At 40.6% G+C, this 23,735-nt stretch overlaps 1 protein-coding gene across 3 annotated transcripts in view; it reads left to right on the top strand.

The window, feature by feature from the left end:
* The window catches only part of TNFAIP8 (TNF alpha induced protein 8), a 137,572-nt gene that overhangs the window by 37,232 nt on the left and 76,605 nt on the right, over positions 1–23,735 (top strand). Inside the window, exon 1 of one of the 3 annotated variants that reach the window (XM_043465870.1) lies at positions 23,339–23,454. The exons of the other annotated variants lie outside the window; for them this stretch is intronic. The gene's annotated coding sequence lies outside the window, so the exon portion shown is untranslated. Of the gene's footprint in view, positions 1–23,338; positions 23,455–23,735 lie in introns of those variants that run through there. 3 annotated transcript variants of the gene reach the window in all.

Here is a 23,735-nt window from a genome sequence, read left to right on the forward strand (position 1 = left end):
TGCTGCAGAAGACAGTGATGGCCTTTTGTAAACCTGTGGCCCTCCCTGGCCCATAGGGAAACCCTTCGTGGTGCAACCAAAGTCCCCAGAGCCTGAACTTCGGAATCCTTACCATGATCTGAGTCCAGTGTGTAGTCAACACTGTTACCATCTTATTGGCGATGTTGTGAAATCAAAGACCCTGATTACAGGAACTCAGTTTTCTCAGGTGAAACTAACTTAACTATCCCTGTTTTCTTGTAATTTCCTTTCAATAAACTGATAGTATCCTTTTAGAAATTATTTTAAATGATCTTCTGTACCAATCTTGTAGCACACGTTTCCCCTTTGGATGTTTCCAGAAGCAAGACAACACGTCTCTGTTTAGTACAAATTGATTTAAGTGATACCTTTTCCTAACATCTAACCCAGTGTTGGAAACTGCACCGCACCAGAACAAAGAAGTCCCAAGAGAAAGGGGAAACGAAAATTATCATTGAAAGAGTACATGTAATTAAATCATTTACCAGTAAGTCAGTGTAATATGCCTTCTATCATGATATAAAGAGAAAAATAATGCCACGTTGCTTAAAGGGAGGGGGCGGTAAACATAAATCTTTACATTCCAAACTGTAACAACAGAGATGGAGGCATTTGAAGTATACGTTCTGACACTGTGGGCCACTCAGGTACAGGCTCCCCCTATGAGCAGAATTTAGGTAAGCTGATTTGCAAAAGAAAATGGAAGATCTGAGGAAATATAGAGTATTTAAAATAATTTTTTGATCATCATTTTAGGAGTTCCCCCCCTCAAAAATGAACTTAGTTTTCAAGTGACCATTTTCTTACTTGATTAAATTGGGGAGGGGGAAGAGTATACTTTGTCATCAGGGAATGAAATTTCTGAATGTTTGCTTCGCTTTATAACAAGTGTTAGCATATTAAGGTCTTAATCTCAAAAGATTTAGGTCCTTCATCTCAGAATGGTATTATCAATTCTCATTTTTGTTTCATTTTGCTTTTATTTATTTATTTTTTTGGTTTCCCTTTTTTCTTTTCAATTCTAATCTAGAAAATCGTTTGGAACAAAATTTTTAAACTGTGATACTTCTAATCTATTTTTTATGTGTTATAAAGGATACCCACCTTATGTGAAAATATTCAGGTCATGGTAGCTCAGGCCTCTGCTGGACTGCTTGGAGATTTCTTTGCCTTAGACCTGGGTAGGCCAGAGGATTACTGCCCTCCCCCCAACCCCCGCCACCTTAGTAATTCCGAGGATGGAGGACCTTCAGGTGAGAATCACTGCCCTGAAGCTTCACCTTCTGAGGGTTCCGCAGGGACCTCACGTACCTGTGCTCAGGACCCGTGCTGGGCCTTCCGGTTGCCATCCTCTGCTGGTGTCCGCTGTGGCCAGACTCGGTCTCCCACCCCCACACCCGCTGCTTTCTCCCTCAGAGAACACTTCCTCTGCTTCGCTGCTCCATCTTCCCAGAGGGCAAGAGTTCCTCTGAGTTCTCACCCTTTTCCCCCCACCGCCCCCGCCCGCCCTGCCCCCACCAGTCTTCCAGCATGAAGACCGAGCTAGAGCTTTTGGCGGTACTTGCCTCAGTGATCAGAAAGGAAGAGACATTGCTATGTGCTCAGGATTTCTTAGTGAACTTTCCTCTTCTTCTATCCTTGCTTTTCATTTTTTGTAAAATAAAAAATCTCCTGGGGGTGGTTTCCCCAAAAGGAATAACCTGTCCCAGTGGTTGTCCAAGCCACTACTTTTTAGGAACCTGCAACTACTTATAGGTGGTTTGTTTTGTTTTTATTTGGAAATAATATGTGTTCCAGGAAACACCTCAAATCTTAGGAAAGAATGTAGGATAGAGTAAAATAAAACAAATAAAACATCTTTTGCTTCCCTTGTGTTGTAATGAGAAGTAATTTTCCAGAAAATTGTTATGCATGTTCAAGCATGTGTATTAATATATACAGAAATAGTATTGTACCACTCTATTTCATGGATTCTAAGATGCCATTGCTTGTACACCAATTTCCCAGATGTTAAGACATGAAGAAATGTTTTACAGTCAGTAAGATATAGAATATTACTCTTAAAATTGAGACCTTTTTTTCACACATTTAATATCTCGAGCATCAATCCACATTAGCAGTGACATCTACTTCATTTTTTTATGTCATGGTACTCTACATTCCCAGTCTATATTCAAATACACATGTGCATATGTGTGCTTGTGTGCTAAGTTGTGTCCAACTCTCTGCGACCCTCTGGGCTGCAGCTTGTCAGGCTCTTCTGTCCAAGAGTGGGTTGCCATTTCTTCCTCCAAGGGATCTCCCTGACCCAGGGATAGAACCTGTGACTCCTACATTGTAGGCAGATTCTTTACCACTAAGCCACCTGGGAAGCCCATTCAAATATATATTCTACATTTCAAATCCACAACTGTATCATGATTTAAGAATTTTCTTATTGTTGAACATTCATGGTTTTATAGGTTTTCTATATCAGTTTTTATAGAAACATAGATTATTTTTATTTTTTAATTAAATGAAAGAGTCTTTAAATTCTATAGTGTTTTACAGTTTTCAAAAGTTTCACACATATGATTTCATATAATCCCATAACTATCCCTCCACCTTTATATTGCCCCTCCCCTCTCCTCTACCCACTGGTAACCACTAGTTCTCTATATCTGTGGGTCTGCTTCTTTTTTGTTTTATACACTAGTTTGTTGTATCTTTTAGATTCCACATATAAATGGTATCATACAGTGGAATATAGGTTTTTATATTCCAGTTAATGCTACAGTAAACCTCCTTGTTTATATGTCACTGTATTCAAGCAGTTATAGGTTTCTCAAAGTAAATTGTTGGGTCAAAAGGTGTGCACCTTCATTATACTTTTATTTAGTGCAGCTTTTGTAAAATTCTTTAAATAGCTTCTGTGTTTTCAGCGTGAGGAAGGAGTCAAACACCCTGATGCATAGCTTCTGCTAGTGATCCCCTGTCAAGAAAACCTTGAAAGATGGATAGACACATCTAATTAAGCATCTATATTTGTCCATTCATGGGCTTCTTTGGTGGCTCAGACGGTAAAGAATCAGCCTGCAACGCAGGAGACCCAGGTTCAATCCCTGGGTCCCTGGAGAAGGGAATGGCTACCCTCTCCAGTATTCTTGCCTGGAGAATCCCATGAACAGAGGAGCCTGGCAGACCACAATCCATGCAGTCACAGAGAGTCAAACACAGACTGAGCACTAACACTTTCACTTTTTTTTTTCACTTTCACTGTAGTCTTTCATCCTGAGGTGCCTGTTTTTCATTTTTAAGAATTCTAATTGGAAATGTGTTATAATGTTGTAGTCCTTCCCCTAAAACTCCTGCTATTAAATTGTATATCTTAACAATCAACTGAATCAAAGTATGATGTATTTTAGTGTGTGTGTGTGTGTGTGTAATATACATATGTAGATGCACTTCAAGACTTACTTGGAAATGATTCTTATTCTAATTTAATGATGAAAATGTAGTTATTTTCCCACTGAGGCAGTCTTGCCCCTAACCAGAGTTTTACAGCTACACTGTGTTTATCTAGCATCAGCTATTCCTCTCTTTTAGAGACTGCACATGTAATTTAAAAACATTCATTTACTGAAGAATACCTTTTCAAGGAAAAATCAAATCACAAACAGCGCCTTGAGAAATGTTAATACCATTTTACTTAGAGTTAAAGCATTTAGAAGCTGATTCCAACCTCCTTAACTTACAGAGAGGAGGAAACACATGACTTAACACATGGTGTCTTGGGCATCTTGCCCAACTGATAATTGACAGTAAAAGAATATTATTAAGTGAATACGGCGGAGCTTGCAGGCACACTTGAGTCATGAAATGACAGCTTTGGTGCAAATGACAGCCTTCCCTCCTGTCCTGCTGACATACTCACAAATATTCTACCTGCAAACTTTTTTCAGGGTAATCTGTGTCATTTCTCAGGAGCTTGGCTTTGGTGAGCCTGGCCCCTCACACTTGTTTGTCACTTTCTGCTTAATTCATATAAATCTCCTGCAGTTTTCTGTGTAGCACTCTTCCTCCACCTTTATTTTTTAGTTTCCCAGCTGGTGTGTGGTATATCATACAGGCTACCCTCTCCTGACTTTTGGCGCCAGAAGACTTCCATTACATCAGAAGTGGCGCTGTGAGTAGGTCTTAAACAGTTGGCACTTAATAAATGTTGTCGATTGTCTTAGCTTTTTTTTGGTCTCTCTTAAGACCATTCCAGTAGTGCACTGGCAGGGTATCTGAACCAGTGTACTTCTCTGTGCCCCATAGAAGTTGACTTATTTTCTTTCCAGCCATTGATCATTTACCTAGTCAAAAGGCAAAAGCAATCTTGCACGTGTATAATAAAATTGTTAAAACTGATTTCTTGTTATCTGTCACCTGGTATGGAAGGAGATGGTTATTTACATTTTCAGTTGCTTTTGGTGAAACAAAGATCAAAGACCTCTTCTGCAGTTTCCTCTTCTACTTAAACCACAACTTCCTTCCTCTGTATTGAAAGCCTTGGTAACATGCATTAGAATGAGACTTTCTCACCTTGAGTGGCAGATAATAATTTTGTTGGACCAAGATGACATGTGGCCACTTCATCTGTGGGTGCCCCTGTATTTATGAATGGAAGCCCTTGCAACACATTTAGAGGTCTATGAAGAAGTATATTTTGTTTTTATTTCTTCCAGGGAGAAAGACTTTATGGGGGTGTGTCTCACTAATTTTCAATCTTTTTCTGGTTATGGACCCTTCTGAACATCTGATAAAAGCTTGAGGTGGGCGAGGCTTGGTAGCTCAGGACAGCTATGGTTCATTTCAGCACTTCTCTGAAAGTTATTCCCTTTCAATTGTTGTTTAAATAATATGTTAACAAGATGACTCCTCAGGATAATGAAAAGATCACAGTAGAGAAATTACAGTCAGAGCAGGGGTGGGTAGTTCTACACATGACTGAAGCATCAGTGTTCAGCCTGTTGGAGGAGGAAAGGACATCAAGGGGGGCATTTGGTGACCCTCCCACAAAAGGCAAGCACCCCACTCTCAGGACATTCTGATGACCCCAGAGCCCACTCAGGGGCTCTTAGGGGTCTGCAGGCCTCAGGTTGGGACGTTCTGCTCTCAGGCTTGATGGGATTGACTTTCTTGGGTCCAAGAAACCTAGGGGTGGGGGGGCATTATCTGAATTTCAGCTCATGCTTCCCAGGTGTGAGGCCCTGCCAGTCAAGTTACTTCACTTCTTTGAAGTCACTCTTTTCCCACTAAAAGTGGGAAGAAGTAAAACCAGGCACACGGGATGGTGGGAGGCCTACCAGGGATGCTGTGAATAAAGCACCTGCCACATTCAGCTGGTGGCTCTTTTCTCTTTCTCCATCCATCTTTGGTTTCTTTTGTGGGGAGTTTTCTTCCCTAAGGAAATAGATTTCACAGAGTAACAGAAATCACTAGCTGTACTGAGGCTGCTCTCAGAGCTCCAATGCCTTTGCAGAGGTTGGGAAATGGATGTCACTCTTCGACCCCCCACCCCCCACCCCCCGCCACCAAAGACACCAGTGGGGGCACTGCACCTAAACCAGTAAGGCAGTGGGGCCATCCTCGAGGACCCCGAGGGCAGGGGGCAGGGAGCACAGTGCTCATTGACCAAAATGGAACCCCCCTCTAGGACAGTAACACCAGTGGGAGACACGCTGATGGGGACGGTAAGGCAGGACAGCGCCCCCTAGAGGATTCCAGGAGAACTCTCCACAGTGGAGGGAAGGCAGGTCTCAGAAAGCTTGGAGAAGGCAGAGAGACGAACCTGGCCTGGGCCAAAGACTGGTCTTACAGCTGATGACTGCTCTGAGAGCAGGGCTTTGTCTTTCCCTTCCTTCTCCTTTTCCTTCCCCTTTTCTTCAAGACCAAAAAACTCTATACCCCAAATCTTAAATATTCCTAGCTTTGTTTGGTGTTCATTTTAAAGGGTATTAAAGGAGGAGAAGGGGGTGACAGCAGATGAAATAGTTGGATGACATTACCGACTCAATGGACATGAGTTTGAGCCCTCCAGGAGATAGTGAAGGATAGGGAAGCCTGGTGTGCTGCAGTCCATGGGGTCGCAAAGAGTTAGACATGACTTAGCAACTGAACAACAACAAAGGAGGAAATGGCAGCATGAATCTTGAAAGATTAAATGAGTATGACTCTAATGCATGAACACTTTTATATTAATGTGAGGTGGAAATAAGGTGATTAGCAAAACTGGAGTAAAATTAGTAAGGAATGCTGATGAAAGGACCTTGTGAGTGTTCATTCAAGAAGGAGGAATGAAGTTCAGGTTTGTGGAGTTTGAGTGTTCATCAGAGGAATAAAAATATCTATCTGGAGGAGGAAATAGCAACCCACTCCAGTGTTCTTGCCTGGAAAATCACATGGACAGAGGAACCTGGTGGGCTACAGTTCATAGGATCGGAAAGAGTCGGACAAACTGAGTGAGCACATACAAACAACAAAAATACCTACAGACTTGTGGTCCTTTTGAGGTTCAGCAGAATGCTACATCAGTTGTTTCTTCAGGACGATTGCAAAGTATGGAACTGGCTTCCTCCTTGCAAAGTATTGATTGATTCTTCATCCATCATATCCTTGAACCACTTCTTACCTCTTTGAATTCTCTTTCTTCTACATCCTTTGTATTTCTTTCTTTTCTGGACTCTTTTTGTTGTGTTTTTGCAAAATAGATTTAGCTTCATAGTATGGACTGTTGAACATAGCTCTTGACAATAACCTTATAACTCAGAATTGGTGTAAACTGATTTCTTATCTAGAACATTTTCAGTGGGAACCCAGGCATTAGGTTTATCAAGGGGGAAATTGAAGTCCTAGATCTGTGTGCTTTGGGATGTTACTTCCTACATATCTGATAGGCAGAGTTTGATAAGACCCAGGGTTGGAGGACAAGTGGGCAAACATGGGAATTTTTCAAATACTATTTATACATTTCTCAAATACTGCTTATAAAATTGCAAATTACAACTTTCTGGGGAACAGTCTGGCGATATGTTTCAAAATTTGAAATATGTATACCTTTGACCCTGCTATCCCATTCCTAGGAATTCATTCTTTTTTTTTCCTAGGAATTCATTCTAAGGTAATAATTGGACACATGCAGAAATATGTTAGGCTCAAATGTATTCTTATGATATCCAATGCAGTATTATATGTGACAGAAAAGAATTGGAAGCAGCCTAAATGATGACTAACCAAACCTAGTTTAACTAAAGGGCTTCACCGGTGGCTCAGGTGGTGAAGTGTCTGGCAGCAGTGCAGGAGACCTGGGTTCGATCCCTGGGTTGGGAAGATCCTCTGGAAAAGAAAATGGCAACCCACTCAGTATTCTTGCCTGGAGAATCCCAAGGACAGAGGAGCCTGGTGAGTTAAATTAGTTATGAAACTTCCACTTGGTCAACTAGTGTTGAGCCATGACAGGAAGAAAAAAGACCTATATATTCACTTTGAAAGATACTCATAATATATTATTGAATTCCAAACTAATGTGTATGATATGTTTTAGGTAAGAGTAAAGGCATTGAGGCAAGGAGTAGACATGTTTGTTTGGCATTTAAACTTTGGAAAGAGGGAGGTAGGTGAAACCCATGAAGGTGGTCAAAGGAACAAACTTCCAGTTATAAGACGAATAAATTCTGGGGATGTGAAGTACACATCATGGTGACTGTAGTTAACAATACTGTATGGTGTGTCTGAAAGTTGCTAAGAGACTAGATTTAAGAAGTTCCCACCATTAAAAAAAATGTAACTGTGTGAGGTGATGAATGTGTCAAGTAACCCTATTGTGGTAATCATCTTGTAATCTGCACATTTATGAAATCAGTATATTGTGCATCTTAATGTAGTACAATGTATATATCAATTATCTATCAATAAAGCTGAGGGAAAATTTTAGAAGGGAAAAAATGTTATCAGCGATTCTAACTGGGGAAAGATTGGGAAGAATGCTATGGTTTGGCACAGCAGCTTGAGCTAGAGTCTGTATTTGTTGTTGTTTGTTTGTTTTGTTTTTTAAATTATTTGTTATTTGAGCCAGGCTTTGAAAACAGGGATCTGGATTCACATATCATGGCCCTGTTCTTTCCTCGAGTTGTGACTTTGACATCGTACTTAACCTCTCTTCCTCTGGGCCATGGAATTCATCATGGCTCTGATCTCATTTTGTGAGGATTAAAAATCAGATTTAAAAAAAATACTTAGTTCAATACTTAGCACATAATATATAGTAAGTGTTCAGCCTATTGTAATTTTTATAAAGAAAATATGTTACTTCTTTCATTACAGAGAAAGGAAAGCTATTTTGTGGGAAGTGGTAGTTTGGTTTAGAAGCTTAAGTAATATTCTCAGGAACTAGAATGTAACTGCCAAAAGGGACAGATTTGTTAACAGGGTAGAGTAAGAACTTGTCAGCTTTGTGAAATCCGAATGTGAAAGAGTATCAAAGGGCAGAGGGAACCTAAAGGCAAATGGGTAAAGTTCTGTAAACACTAAATAGGATACAAATCTTTAAAGAGAAGTTAAAGTTAATTGGAACAATCTGTACTTGGAAAAAAAAATTATTCAATAAAAACCAGGATAAATACTTGTTTTGATTGTCATATAATCTTTGGCTTCAGTATTAAAAGGGGTTAAATACGTTGAAAGGATATTATATAAGGTAAAAAATGATTGACAATACTCCAGAAGTTTTCCATAACAATTGGATAAGAGGTGAGAGCTTTGTATTTGTCATTTTTGTCATTGATAATTAGTTCAAGGCTGAAAATTTAGATTTGACTTTAAAATTATTTAAAAATTCCAAAGAAAATTATTTTCCACTTATTTTAAAAGTCCACTGTTTTTGTTTTTTTTTTAATTAGCCACAGTCTGGAAGGATTTTCATGAAAACCTTAGAGACCATTGGGAGCCTCAGAGTGCTCATTTTAAATTGTACAAGGCTTGGCGTGAATGTCATCTGGATGAAGGTGCAGTTGGAAGGCAAGCGGAGAGCAGGGAGATCATCATGGCCAGACCTGTCAGGGTGCTGAGGCTTCCTGAAGGATCTCATAGTAGGCACAGGTTTTACCGTTTTGTTTTATTCCTTAGGTGTCCTACAATAGGGGAGGGTACATTTGCTGAAGTTTAATACACTGTAGAATATGTTAGCTGCCTTGTTAACCTCTGGTTGATTAATAGAATTCTCAGCACCTTTAATAACTTCATTAAAGTACAGACAGTGTATGCTATTTTTCTTTTTTTCTTTTTTCCCAGTTTTACTGAGATACAATTGGTATCTAAGACTGTAAATTTATGGTGTTCAGTGTACTGATTTTATATATGTATGCATTGCAAGATGATTGCCATGATAAGCTTAGATAATGCATTCATCATGTCACGTAGTTATAATTTTTTTCCCTGTGGTGAAAACTTTTAAGATCTACTCTCTCAAACATCCAACACAGTATTGTTAAATTTAGTCACCATGCTGTATGTTACATCACCATGATTCATTCATCTTGTCTCTGTAGATTTATACCCTTTGATTACCTGCACTTATTCTCTCCTCCACCCCCTCCCCTCTGGCCGCCACCAGTCTGCTCTTTGTTTCTGAGTTTGGGGTTTTTTTTTTTTTGGATTCTGTGCATAAGTGATGTCATACAGTATTTGTCTTTCTCTGTCTGACTTATTTCATTAGCTTAATGCCCTTGAGTTTCTTTCACAGTGCTTCAAATGGCAGGATTTTCTTTTTTACGTTTGAATCATTTCGTTCACCCATTCATCCACTTAGATTTCGACTATTGTAGATAATGTTGCAAACATGGAGGTGTAGAGAGCTCTTCAAGGTAATTTCATTCCCCTTGGATATAGCTCAGAAGTGGATCATATAGTAGTTCTATTTTTAATTTTTTGAGAAACCTTCATGCTGTTTTCTATAGTGGCTGCACCAGTTTATAGTCTGACCAACAGTGCACAAGGCTCCCCTTTTCTCCATATTCTGTCAGCAATATCTTGTCTTTTTGATGACAACCATTCTGATAGGTGGGAGGTAATCTCTCATTGTGGTTTTGATTTGCAGTTTCCTGATGATTGGTGATATTGAGCATTTTTTCATATACCTGTTGGCCATCTAAATATCTTCTTTAGAAAAATGTTTATTCAGTTCCTTTGCCCATTTAAAACTCGTATTATTGTTTTTATTAAGTTGCAAGAATTATGTATGCATATATGTTTGTATATGGATCAAACTTATCAGATATATGGTTTGCAAATAGCAGATACTTTCTTCCATTCCATATGCTATCTTTTCATTTTGTTGATCATTTCTTTTGCTGTGCAGAAGTTTTAAAATTTGATATAGTCCCACTTGTTTATTTTTGCTTTTATTGCTTGTGCTTTTGGTGTCATATCCATGAGATTATTTCTAAGGCCAATGTTAAGGAGATTTTATTTTATGGGTTTTTTTTTTTCCCTAGGAGTTTAAAGTTTTAAATCTTGCATTTAATCCATTTTGTGACTGGTGTAAGACAGCAGTCCAGTTTTATTCTTTTGCATGTGTTTATTCAATTGCCAGCACCATTTATTGGAGACATTGTCCAATTTAAAAGCTTTGTCATTGAACCTTTTTGGCGTCCTTGTCAAACATTAGTTGACTGTATGCATGAGGTCATTTCTAGGCTCTCTATTCTGTTCCGTTGATCTATGTGTCTGTTTTTATGCCAGTACCATACTATTTTGATTACTATAGTTTTGTAATATATTTTGAAACCAGGAAGTGTGATGCCTCCAGCTTTGTTTTCTTTCTCTGGCAATTTGGTGTGTGTGTGTGTGTGTATTCCATATGAATTTTAGGATTGATTTTTCCTATTTCTATTTAAAAAAATGCCACTGGAATCTTTATAGTGATTGCATTGAATCTATAGATGGCTTTGGATAATATGGAGATTTTAACACTTTAAATTCTTCCATTCTCTGAGTACAGGATATCTTGCCATTTATTTGTGTCTTTAATTTCTTTCATCAGTGACTTATAGTTTTCAGTGTAGAGTTCTCTCATTTCTTTGGTTAAGTTTATTTCTTAAGTTTATTTTTTGATGCTATAATAAATGTTTTCTTAAATTCTGTTTTGTATAGTTCACTGTTAGTGTTTAGAAATGCAAGTGATTTTTGTATATTGACTGTGTATCCTGCAACTTTACTGAATTTATTAGTTCTAACAGTCTTTCAGTGGAATCTTTAGGATTTTCTATATAAGGATCATGTTATCTACAAACAGAGACATGTATGCTTCTTTTAAGTTCTGAGTTTGTATTTTATGAAACAGCCTTAAGATGGGATGGTTTCACTTGGTACAAATAAATAGAAAATGATCCTTGTGCTTAAGAGGTTTATACTCTGGGAAGACAAAAGCTAAAGCACATGAAACATTTTCATACATCTAGCTTAGTTTGTAAACTGAGTGCTAACTTGTATAACATTGGCTGATTCACTTATTCAACAAATATGTGAGTGCTTAGTATGTGCTAGGTATTTGTATATCAGGTTGGGGTTAAAGTCAAGAACAAAATTTTGTTTTCTACACTGTGGAATGTGTTGTTGTTGAGTTGCTAAGTTGTGTCTGACTCTTTGTGACTCCATGAACTATAGCCCACTAGGCTCCTCTGTCTATGGGATTTCCCAGGCAAGAATATTGGAGAGGGTTGCCATTTCCTTTTCCAGGGAATTCTTCCTGACCCAGGGATCAAACCTGTGTCTCCTGCATTGGCAGGAGATTCTTTACCACTGAGCCACCAGGGCAGCCCACACTATAGAATAATTACTATTAATATTATCCTAGAATAATAAAAATTACTCCACACTGTTGAATAATTTGGTCAAATACAATTAGCAGATACTTTAGTGGAGGCAGTATAGCCTAGTGATTAAGAATGGCTTCTATCTATTTTTTTCACCTATTAATCTCTAGCAAGTGGGACAGGAGCTGTTTCATAGTAACCACTCAGTAATAGCTGTGGATTGAATTAATGCTCATAGCAATAGTCCATGCCCTTTGGGAATTTACAAACTAGTGGTAAAAGCAGTTTTTCCCAGGAGATATATCCTGTAGGATTTTTCTTTTTTCTTTCTCTCTCTCATGAACACAAGCAGGTTTCTTTGATGACTACTAGGTTGAAGCAAGTAACCTAACTCTGTTCTGCAGGACTTCTCATGTTCATTCCTCAAGAGGATGCTGGCTATAGCACACAGCATTTACTAAATTCATTTGAACGTTAGCGTGTGTGGTCCTGGGAGGTGTGGCTCACGTGCATGTTCAGTCACTCGGTGATGTCCTACTCTTTGTGACCCTATAGACTGTAGCCTGCCAGGCTCCTCTGTCCATGGGATTTTCTAGGCAAGCATACTGGATGGGATTGCCACTTCCTCCTGCAGGGGATGTTCCCAACCCAGGGGTCAGATGCATCTCTGCATCTCCTGCATTGCGGGTGGATTCTTTACTGCTGAGCCATCCAGGAAGCCCCTGGGAGAGGTGGATTTGGCCATAAAAGTCCTAGGAGGTTTAGAGAAGGAACAATGCCAGGAGTACAGGGAACTTAGCTCTTATACAGTCTGGTCTGTCTCCACACCCAAAACAGTGCTTGAAGCAGCTTAATAAATTTTGAGGGAGGAAGGAGAGTACGCCACATCCAAAGATGGGAGTCTCTCAGTAAGGTAGTTTTGCCTTAGACATCTATCTGTCTATCTACTGATATCTGTCTATGAGTAAATGAATACAATAAAGGGTTCGAAGTGAGGGAAGTGGGTCTTGATTCAGACATGAAGAATGGGACTCTCAGTGACAGGTCACAAAGGTTGGTATCACAGGCAATGTTTTGGGGAGGTACTAGAAGTTGGTCTGACTTAGAGTTTTCATTTTTTAATTTTAGCTTTTGAATATTTTTTTGTTTGGCTGCTCTAGGTCTTAGTTGTAGCATGTGAGATACAGTTCCCTGACCAAGGATCAAACCCCAGCCCCCCTGCATAGGGAGCACCAGTCCTAGCCACTGGACCACCAGGGAAGTCCCTAGAGTTTTGACATTTTTGTACTGAGAAATAGTGAGGAGAATTCTGGATCGTAGGAGCCTTCAGAGGTGTGCAGAAGAGTTGGGGGTATCTCAAAGAGGGAACTCTTGCACATTTTTTAGCAGAAGAGAGAAAACTTGAAAGAAGCACTGAAAGATTTGACATCTGTGTGCAAGATGGGTTGCAGTTACGTGAGCTGGTGTAAGCCAGTTCAGAGGCACTTTCAAATCCAAGAGTGAGAAATGAGAGAATCTTAGCACGAACAATAGAGTTTTAGGGAGAGACTTGAAAGAAGAATCGGTAAGCATGCTGAGTGTGAGGAGTCAAAGCTGAACTCCAGGATTAATTCAAGGCAAGTTCAAAGACATGTACAATGTCCTGTGATCTTGTTGATGCAGTCTGGGATGAAACTGGATATCACACATCCTTTCTGTATCTGGGAAATTTTCTCCTGTCCTAGGATTTCTAACCCAAATCAATGAGAACTTGAAACATTAATAGTTGGTGGAGTTTAAGTCCAAGTTCAAGAACCACGGGAGGCAGGATTATGTGGTGGTTAAGACCAGGGGCTTTGATGCCACAGAGAAGTGCATCCAAGTCCTGGCTTGGCCTTGGATTAGTTTCTTAAACTGCATAAGCCTAAATAAATTTTTCTACCAAATGGAGACAGTACTAGCATCTCCTTTATAGAACTGTCAGGAGTCAGTGAGATAATGCATATACAGTTCTTAGCAAAGTACTGATGTACACGTCATAAATACTCAATACAAATTGCTGGTTAGTGTCCTTGCTGAACTGGCAGAAGAATCACTTTCATGTTTGTATGCGTGTGTCTACTTGCTGTTTTTCCAATTTAGAGAACAGCAGTCAGTCTGTCCGCCCAGCTGATCGGGTGGCACATGGTTGACCAGAAAGCCACAGCCAGAGACCAGGCAGTTGGGGGAACAGTGCCTTCTGGGAAAGTGCCATGCCATTCTCTGCAAAAGTTGGAACTAAGCCTAGAGTTGAACATACTGAGGCTGGCAGAGGATGCAGAGGTATAAGTGAGGAAGAGAAGAATTGGGGTTGTTTGTGGCCATGAGGCTTTTGTGCAGGGCTTCAACTTTGCTGTCAGCTCCAGGTAGGTCCCTGGTAATGTCATCTATTACAAGCATGATCCCACTGGAAAGGCCTTGATTTCAGTTCCCATGTGGGTTCTCTGAGTGTCTTTCCAGCCCACAGATTGTTTGCTTGTGTGTTGTTTTTAATGAACTCTGCTTTTCTCCAAGGCCAGTTTAGTGGTGCTCATTAAAGAGATGGCAACTCCAGAGTTTCTTCATTGTAGAGCTGGTGTTTTCAGCCTGTGAGGACATAGTTCTGTTTTTCTGTCTGTGAAGCTTGGTTTCTGAATCACCCCATCTGTGTTTGAAGATACAGCATTAAAATTCAAGCAAGTCTTTTTGCTCTCGTTCCTGTCCAATCAAATGGGAAAAGAAGTTGTCAGATCAGGACCACAGTCAACCTTTTTCCATTTCCCCTACTGGTTTACTATAATTGTATAGATTCTAATACCAACATAAAAAAATACTCTAATTTGGAGGAATATAATGCATTTTTGTGTGGCCTTAAATTGATTCAATGACTTCCTTGATATCATTGATAACTCTAGGGCAGATATCTTCATACTTGGCTGCATAATTTAGAATCTCCTGGCTTTCAAAAATTCAGATGCCCAGCACTCAGCCCAAATGAATTAAATCAAAATCTCATGTGGAGATGGTGGTGGGGGCAGGTAGGTGGGACTTGGAATCAGTATTTTTCAAAAGTCCTCAGGTCTTTCCAATGTGTAGCTAAGAACCAGTGCTCTAGAGAAGTGTCTCTCAACCAGGAACAGTTTTATGTCCCTCCCCGCCCCAAGGATCATTAGCAATGTCTGGATACATTTTTGATTGTCACAACTAGGGGAGGGATCTGCTTCCTGGCATCTACTGGGTAGAAACCAGAGATGCAGCTAAATAACCTGAAATTCACAGACAGCTCTACCATAACAAAAAATCACCACGCAGAAAATGTCAATAGTACTGAGGTTGGGAAACAGCGCTTTAGAATAATCAGGCTTAAGAAATGAGATATGTCAGAGCAATGGGTAAGGCCATTGTGATGAAAGCCTAGCATGAAGAAGTTTACATTTTTGGCCTCCCAGCAAGATGAGGGAAGGGAGTGGCTCAGCAAATGCCTCTACTGTGCCTGCCGTTGCAGGAGTCTGATGGTGTGTTCCTGGCCTGTCCTTGTAGCTGGAGCATCTCCTGGATCTGATTTTTTGGACAGGCTGTCTTCTTGTGGTTCTCTAAGTTTATTACATTTGAATGGCTTGGAAGAAAACTGAAGTTAGGAAAATTAAACCTATGTAAATTAGCCAAAATAAATAATTTTTAAGTAAGCTTTTGAATTGGTTGTTTTTATATATATAAAGTTTTCTAAAATCAGAGAGTGAATCATGTGAAAGTGGTTATACATGGGCTATAAGAAATGTGATTTTATGTGCTATAGAGCTTTATTTTCTCTTCTTTCCTTTTGATTGGATATGAGGAAGGTAGGAAAGGCATTTTTAATTTTAGTGCAGTTATCGTTTGCTCTAATTCTGAGACACTCAGAAATACTTTTCTAGCAATTTCTTTCGTCTATATTTATTATATTGTATAATTAATTTAATGAACTTTATCTCCCTCTGCACATACCCAGTTTTCCAGAGCGTAACACACATAAAAGATACTTGACATAAACAAGTTGAATTTTCCTGGGTACACTTGTCAAATTTAATTGAAGTGGTGAAATTCAATATTAAATATAAACATAATATACTGAATATACTCAAAACTGTGTTTCTAAAAACCTATGAAAATGAATAGTTAAAGCTCTTGAAGTAGCTCTGAATTCATTGATCCTTATGCAAGTGGTTGACTACCAAGTTTTTAAAAATTGTTGTCTCTTTACAGAGATTTCAAGAAATTTTAAGTAGTACCTTTAATGTTCTACATCAGCCTTTCGTACTAAAGTTAAATTCATGCTTATGAATCAGGGGTTATGTCTATAATAGTTTTTCAGTTTTTCTCTTCTTTGAGGTTGGGGGGCCCTTTTACTCCACGTAACGCAATCTATTCATTTACTAAATATTTCAGGGCCTACTATACATTAATACCTAAAATAACTTTAAAATTGTTTCAATCTAGTTTATTGCAATTTGAGGCATTATGCCAATACTCTTGTGTGCTGGGTCCCTTTTACACCTAGTGGTTGGAATGTTTTAAATTAAGACTGGAAGAATAACAACTCAAGTGTTGGCAAGAATACTCCAAATGTCTTTGTTGAAATCCCATATCCTGTTTCTTCATTGAGTTTCAGCAATGACTCCGTAATCCAAGGGATACTTTAATTTTAATCTAAAACTTTTTTTTTGGTAGCTGTGGTTTTAAATTAATCTATAATTGCATTTTTTAAAAAGTACTCTTGGGATAGGTAAACGTTTATGTTTTTCTTCTGACTTTGGAGTTTTGTTGAATGAAGTCTGTAAAAATTAATTGAAATTTATAGTATAGCACTACTAAAAACTGGACTGCCATGAGAATCATGACAAGGTGCTTAATGACAGTTGTATTTAATAGTAAATGGACCGTATTCTGCTGAGAGTCAGAGTGTGGGTATGTGGTGGATGTATGTGTTGAGGGGAGGATGTGTCCTGGGATTGGGGGACAGGATGCGTCAGAGAATTAAATTAGTGCTTAAGGATTGAATGGATCAAGCCAAACCTAGAAGGAGAAATCACCGAGAGTCATTCTGGTTTCTTAGAAACCAGGGCTATTGTAGGTAATTTGTATATCTATGGGTGTAACTTTTACTGCAGTATGTTTGCCTACAATTTCATCATATTAAAGAACAACTGGGTTGATTGGTAGCCCCTGTGTAGATATTTCCTAAAATGGGGACCTGTTTGTCAATACATATAAAAAGAATTGATTTGGTTTGGGAGTATGGGAATAAGAGAGTGGAGCAAGAATTAGTCGTTTCCCAATGTTTGAAAGACATAGAGGAGGAATTAGACATGTTCTTTGTGTCCTGAACATGTGGAACCAGAACCAGTGGATTGACATGCAGGAGAATAGCTTCTGGCTCAGTTCAAGGAGTGTCCAAAAATAGCATGAACCATGGAGTTGTGAGGTATAAGATGGTTAAGTGAAGAGGGGTAGAAAGTCCCTTACAATGGAGGTTGTGAAGAAGACCATGAATGGGAAAGGAAACAGGGGATTTCAGCTGTGGATTAGTAGTGGACTTTGGATAGGATGATCTTTAAGTCCCATTCCTGTCTAGTCATTCTGTGATTTTTGGACATATTACCTCCCCTGAGTAGTGAAAAATGAAGACACCTGGCGTTTGAAGGGGAATTTCAGATTCAGGGTCCTATTATTAATGGCTTTTTCTCTCCACTTTGTGCAAGTCCTCCTGCAACTAACCCCCTCTTGTACAACATCCTTTTCTTTCTCCATGTGGGAACAATCCTCATCAGTATCAGAATATGCCTTTTTGTCACTCATCTTAAAAAGCAGATGAAAGCAAATGACCCAGAGAAGAATGCACTTGTGCCAAAAATGTTAGCACATTGAGACTCAGGAAAACAAATGAAACGAAACTTCCTCAATCTGAAGTAACCTTCTAACTGTCACCCTACTTCTCTGCTCTGGGTTCCAGTGGAACTTTCCCATGGAAGTATCTCCGCATGTAATCTCCCCTTCTTACTGCCCTCTTCACCGTTCCCCTCCTCCAAAACTGCTCCTGTTAAGGTCAGCAGAGACCTCTATTTTTTTTTTGGCAGGGGGTAGATCACACCACATGGATTATGGGATCTTAGTTCCCCCAACCTTGGGATGTATCCCGCGTACCCTGCATTGGAAATGCAAAGTCTTAACCCCTGGACCACCAAAGAAGTTCCAGAAACCTCTGTTTTAATGAACCCTGTGGCCGCTTCTTCATCCCTTCCACCCTCAGCCTCAGCAGATTCAGCATCCTTCATCCCTCCCTCTTCCTAGAACACTTTCTAGACTTGCTTCCCAGGCATCACAACCACGTTTTCTCCTACCTCCTTAACTTCTCCTTCCAAAGACCTTTGCTGTCCTCACACTCTCTGGGCAGTGCTTCTTTACCTGACGTGGGTAGAAAAGTGAAAGAAGGGCCAGGTCTCACTCAAGTCTGATTAACTTAGAATCTCTGGGGAAGACTCATGGGCATCAGTTGTTTTTTTTTTTTTATTAATTTTATTGAAATATAATTGATTTTACAATGGTGTGTTAGTTTCCGCAAGGTGATTCAGTTTGGATTCTGAATCACTGCATATTTGGAAGAGAAATGAACAGGACAGGCTGTTGGACTAGCTGTGGAATGATGAGGGGGTCAAGATGCCACCTAAGCTTTTAGCCTGAAAGTTCAGTATACAAATATGCCAACAGAGAAGGACAAAGCCAGGGGAAGAGAAGGTTTGGGTTAGAAGAATGGCTGTGGGATCAAGCCATTTTTCAGGTTCTTTTCCTTATATTATAAGATATTGAATATAGTTCCCTGTGCTATTCAATAGGTCCTTGTTGGTTATCTCTTTTATATATGTTGTTGTTCAGTTGCTCAGCCATGTCCAACACTTTGTGACCCCATGGACTGCAGCACCCCAGGCTTCCCTGTCCTTCAACCATCTCCCAGAGCTTGCTCAAACTCTTGTCCATTGAATCAGTGATGCCATCCAACCATCTCATCCTCTGTCATCCCCTTCTCCTCCTGCCCTCAATCCTTCCTAGCGTCAGGGTCTTTTCCAGTGAGTCGGCTCTTCACATCAGGTAGCCAGAGTATTTGGAGCTTCAGCTTCAGCATCAGTCCTTCCAGTGAATATTCAGGGTTGATTTCCTTTACAATTGACTGGTTTGATCTCCTTGCTGTCCAAAGGACTCTTAAAGAGTTTGCCAGCACCACAGTTCGAAGACATCAATCCTTCGGCATTCAGCCTTATTTATTGTCCAGCTCTCTTATCCGTACCTGACTGCTGGAAAAATCGTATCTTTGACTCTATGGACCTTTTTTGGCAAAGTAATGTCTCTACTTTTTAATACACTGTCTTGGTTTGTCATAGCTTTTCTTCCAAGGAGCAAGCGTCTTTTAATTTCATGGCTGCAGTCACCATCCACAGTGATTTTGGAGCCCAAGAAAATAAAGTCTGTCACTGTTTCCATTGTTTCCCCATCTATTTGCCATGAAGTGATGGGACTGGATGCCATGATCTTTGTTTTTGGAATGTTGAGTTTTAAGCCAGCTTTTTCACTCTCCTCTTTCACCTTCGCCAAGAGGCTCTTTAATTCCTCTTCACTTTCTGCCATAAGGGTAGTGTCATCTGCATATCTGAGGTTATTGATATTTCTCCCGGCAATCTTGATTCCAGCTTGTGCTTCTTCCAGCCCAGTGTTTCTTCATGATGTACTCTGCATATCAGTTAAATTAGCAGCGTGACAGTATTCAGCCTTGACGTACTCCTTTCTCAATTTGGAACCAGTCTGTCGTTCCTTGTCTGGTTCTAACTGTTGCTTCTTTACTTGCATGCAGATTTTGCAGGAGGCAGGTAAGGTGGTCTGGTATTCCCATCTCTTGAAGAATTTCCCACAGTTTGTTGTGATCTACACAGTCAAAGGCTTTAACGTAGTCAATGAAGCAGAAGTAGATGTTTTTCTGGAACTCTCTTATTTTTTCTATGATCCAGCAGATGTTGGCAATTTGATCTCTAGTTCCTCTGCCATTTCTAAATCCAGCTTGTACATCTGGAAGTCCTCTGTTCATACACTGTTGAAGTGTAGCTTGAAGGATTTTGAGCATTACTTTGCTAACATGTGAAATAAGTGCAATTGTGTGGTAGATTGGATATTCTTTGGCATTGCCCTTTTTTGGGATTTTGGAATGAAAAACATATAGTAGTGGGTCTATTTTAATTCCAAACTCCTGATTTATCCCTGCCCCTCCTTTCCCCTTTGATAACCATAAGTTGGTTCTCTAAGTCTGTGAGTCAGATTTCTGTTTTATAAGTTCATTTGTATCATTTTTTAAAGTTCCACATATAAGTGATATTATATGAAATTTGTCTTTTCTATGTCTGACTTCACTTAGGATGATAAACTCTAAGCCCATCCACATTGATGTAAATGGCACTATTTCATTCTTTTTAATGGCTGAGTAATATTCCATTGTATATACGTGCCACATTGTCTTTATAGGAATAGACATCTTGATTCCACACTCATTCTTCTAAGCAAACTTCTCCTCCCCTGGCTTTGTTCTTCTCTGTCAGCATATTTGTATACTGCGCTTTTGAGCTAAAAGCTTAGGTGGCATCTTGACCCCTCACCATTCCACAGCTAGTCCAGCAGCCAGTCCCATTCGTTTCTCTTGCAAACACGCACATCTCAGCCCTCTCGCCTTCCCCGGCCACCACTGTTTCCCATCTGGATGGCCTCAGCGGCCTCCATGCCTCCTGCTGCACCCCTTGCCCCATCTGCTTCGCAGGTCACCTGAGTACTCTCAGAAAACCCAGCAGGCTGTGTCCCTGCCTTGCTCTAAACCCCCCTGTGCCTTCCCGTCACAAGCAGTGAAGTCCACCCTCCTTGCCCTGAGCCCTGGGGCTCCCTGACCTGGCCCCCGGCCCCACTCTCCAATGTCATCTCTTACCATCCCCACTCCTCCTCTCCTGTTGGCCCACATTTCCATGCTGGTTCCTCAGACTTTCCAGACTTGACCCTGCCTCAGAGCCCTTGCACCCACTGTAAATACTTCTGACAGACCAACAGAGTGCTACCTGCGTAACTTCATGTTTTGTGACTTCTCTGACCTTTGGCCCCTTTTCCAGCCCCTGATCAGGTCACCCTGGCTAATGTCCAGGATCTCCTGCCCTGTTTATCTCAGAACCTTCTTTCTTCTGCCTCCTCCTGTTTAGCCCCTGCCTGCTCACAGCCGACTCCAGAAATATCAAGGGTGGGGAAGAAGGGGAGCAGCAGCTGGCATTTTAATGATGGGTGCACAGCCACCATTCACTTCCCTCTTGACTGCTCAGTGCAGATCCCTACTGCTCTTGTTTTCTTCTTCTTCTTCTTTTTTTTTTTTTTTTGTATTGGAGGATAATGGCTTTACAATGTTGTGGTGGTCTCTGCCGTACATCAACACGAATCAGTCATGATTATATATGCCAAGTGAAATAAGTCAGAAAGAGGAAAGTGAATATCACATATTAATGCATACATATGGAATCTAGAAAATTAGTACTGATGAACCTATTTACAGAGAAGTGGAAAGATGCAGGCATAGAGAATGGTCTGCTGGACCCACTGCTCCTGTTTTCTATATGCAGTCCTCTCTTTGACCATCCACCCTCCTGATTTCCTTCTCTTCTGTCTGTCCCTTCTCAGTCTCCACTGCAGGCTCCTTCCTCTTCTTTGTCTGTCCCTTAAATGTCAGTGTTTCTTAGGGTTTTGTCTGGGTTCTCTGCTGTCCTCTCTTTTTTTTGGCCATGCCATGCAGCATGTGGGACCTTAGTTCCCCAACCAGGGATTGAACCCATGCCCCCTGCAGTGGAAGCGTGGGGTTTTGACCAGTGGACCACCAGGGAAGTCCCTCTGTGCCCTGCTTATTCCACTCTTTCCCTTGATGACCCCATCCATTCCTGGGATATCAGAATCTCTACGTGGTAATGACTGTCAAAGGTATATTTCAAGCCTAGCCTAGACTTGTCTGCCCAGTTGTAAAGTGTTTATCAATCCTTAGACATCTCACAGGCAACTCAAATGTGATGGGAAGTCAGCTGAACTTACCTTCTCTTTGCATTTTCCCCTCAGTAGTGATCTAAACGAGGGCATCCTCCTCTATGTCAGTCAATTGCCAATATTACCGGTTCTCCCACTCAGTAGCTGTAGAAGCTGTACGCTGCCTGTCCCAGCCTACTGCCACCAACCTGAGACCAGGGCGCCACTGTCATCTCTTACCTGGATTCCTTCAAGCACACTTGACATGCCACATGCCCCCGCCTCCGTACCAGTCTGACTTCCTGTGCTCCTATTGGTCTTTACAAAATAGCCACCTGATTGTGTCATCCCCTGCTTAAGATGCCTAATTAGAGTTTTGAGAAAGTCTAAATTTTTACATAGGTCTTATAAGATCCTTAATAACCTGTTCTCAAACTGATCGTGGCTGTTAGAATATCTTGGAAGTAATTGTCTCCTTTCCTTTCCGCTCATCCCCCCTCCACAGTACTTCATTTACCTCCTCTGGCCCCTTTGTTTATTATTCATTCTAGGGGCTACTGGGGGCACAGGAAGGCTTCAATAAATATTTGTTGAATGAATGTGGGAAGACAGAGGCCCTGGATAGTAACTGTCAGTGTCCTCCATCTCTGATTTAATTTTTCTTAAAATTTTTAAGGTTTCCAGAGTAAAAAAAAAAAAAAAATCTGCTTTCATGTACAATCCCATGTATATATTTCCCTCAGCTCTGTGGCTTCCAGGGGATTATTAAAAACAGAACTAAAAGAAGTATGTGGGATTCTGCTAGCAAATCATTTTCAACCTATGCTCTTTGAGTGGCCGTTAAGTGCTGAGCTTAGAAGGCTGCCAAACAGGACAGCGAACCAAACCACCTCTGTGACCCAGGGGCCAGCAGGGAGGCACGCTGGCTGAATGGGCCTTTGCGGTGAACGTTTTTCACCTTGGGCATTCCTAAGCTGGCATCAAAATACCTGAGACTTGTTGGCACTTGTCTGAATCGTTTATTACATTTTCAAACCTGTTTGGGAAGAAAGCTTACACACCACGATGTGTTTGGGGCTTGCACAGTAAATCTTATTTAAAAGAAAGAGACAAAAACGTAATCACGTTTAACCTGTAATAATATAAATGAGAGTGTTTGACTTAGTTGTAGTGAATCTCAGGAAGAATGGGGAAAGGCTCTTCCCTTAGAAGGTCCAGGTTGGCATTTCAGACTTCAGCCCCAGGGCTGGGAGCTGCCAGGCAAGCTTTCCAGGTCTCCATCCTGTCAGAACACCTGTCTCCAACTTCTTCGCTGTGAGGACCAGAGGGGCCTGACAGTCAGGGCTGAGTCAGAGGGATCAGCGAGAAAGGAATGACACGCTTCCTGCCTGAAGTTCTAGGGAGTTTTGTTTTGTTGTTTTGTTTTTCTGTTTTGCTCTGGAGATTCCCTAAAAAGACAGAAGACTGCCCTGGCCATCTCTGGATCAGCAGCCTTTGTTATTTACAGGAAATCTACTCTGCTATACCTTCTTGTTACTAACAGGTTTGGGTGTTTTTGTTTAATAATTTTGTTTATTTATTTATGGCAATGCTGGGTCTTCATTGCTGCGCTGACTTTTCTCTAGTTGCGGTGTATGGGCTTCTCATTGCAGAGACTTCTCTTGTTGTGGAGCTCAGGGCGCACAGGCTTCATCAGCTGTGGCCCGCAGGCTCAGTAGTTGAGGCTTCCGGACTCTAGAGCTGAGGCTCAGTAGTTGTGGCACACAAACTTAGTCACTCCACAACATGTGGGATCTCCCTAGATCAGGGATTGAACCTGTGTCT

The sequence above is a fragment of the Cervus canadensis genome, chromosome 4 (genome assembly GCF_019320065.1).
Source record: "Cervus canadensis isolate Bull #8, Minnesota chromosome 4, ASM1932006v1, whole genome shotgun sequence".
Lineage (NCBI taxonomy): Eukaryota > Metazoa > Chordata > Mammalia > Artiodactyla > Cervidae > Cervus > Cervus canadensis.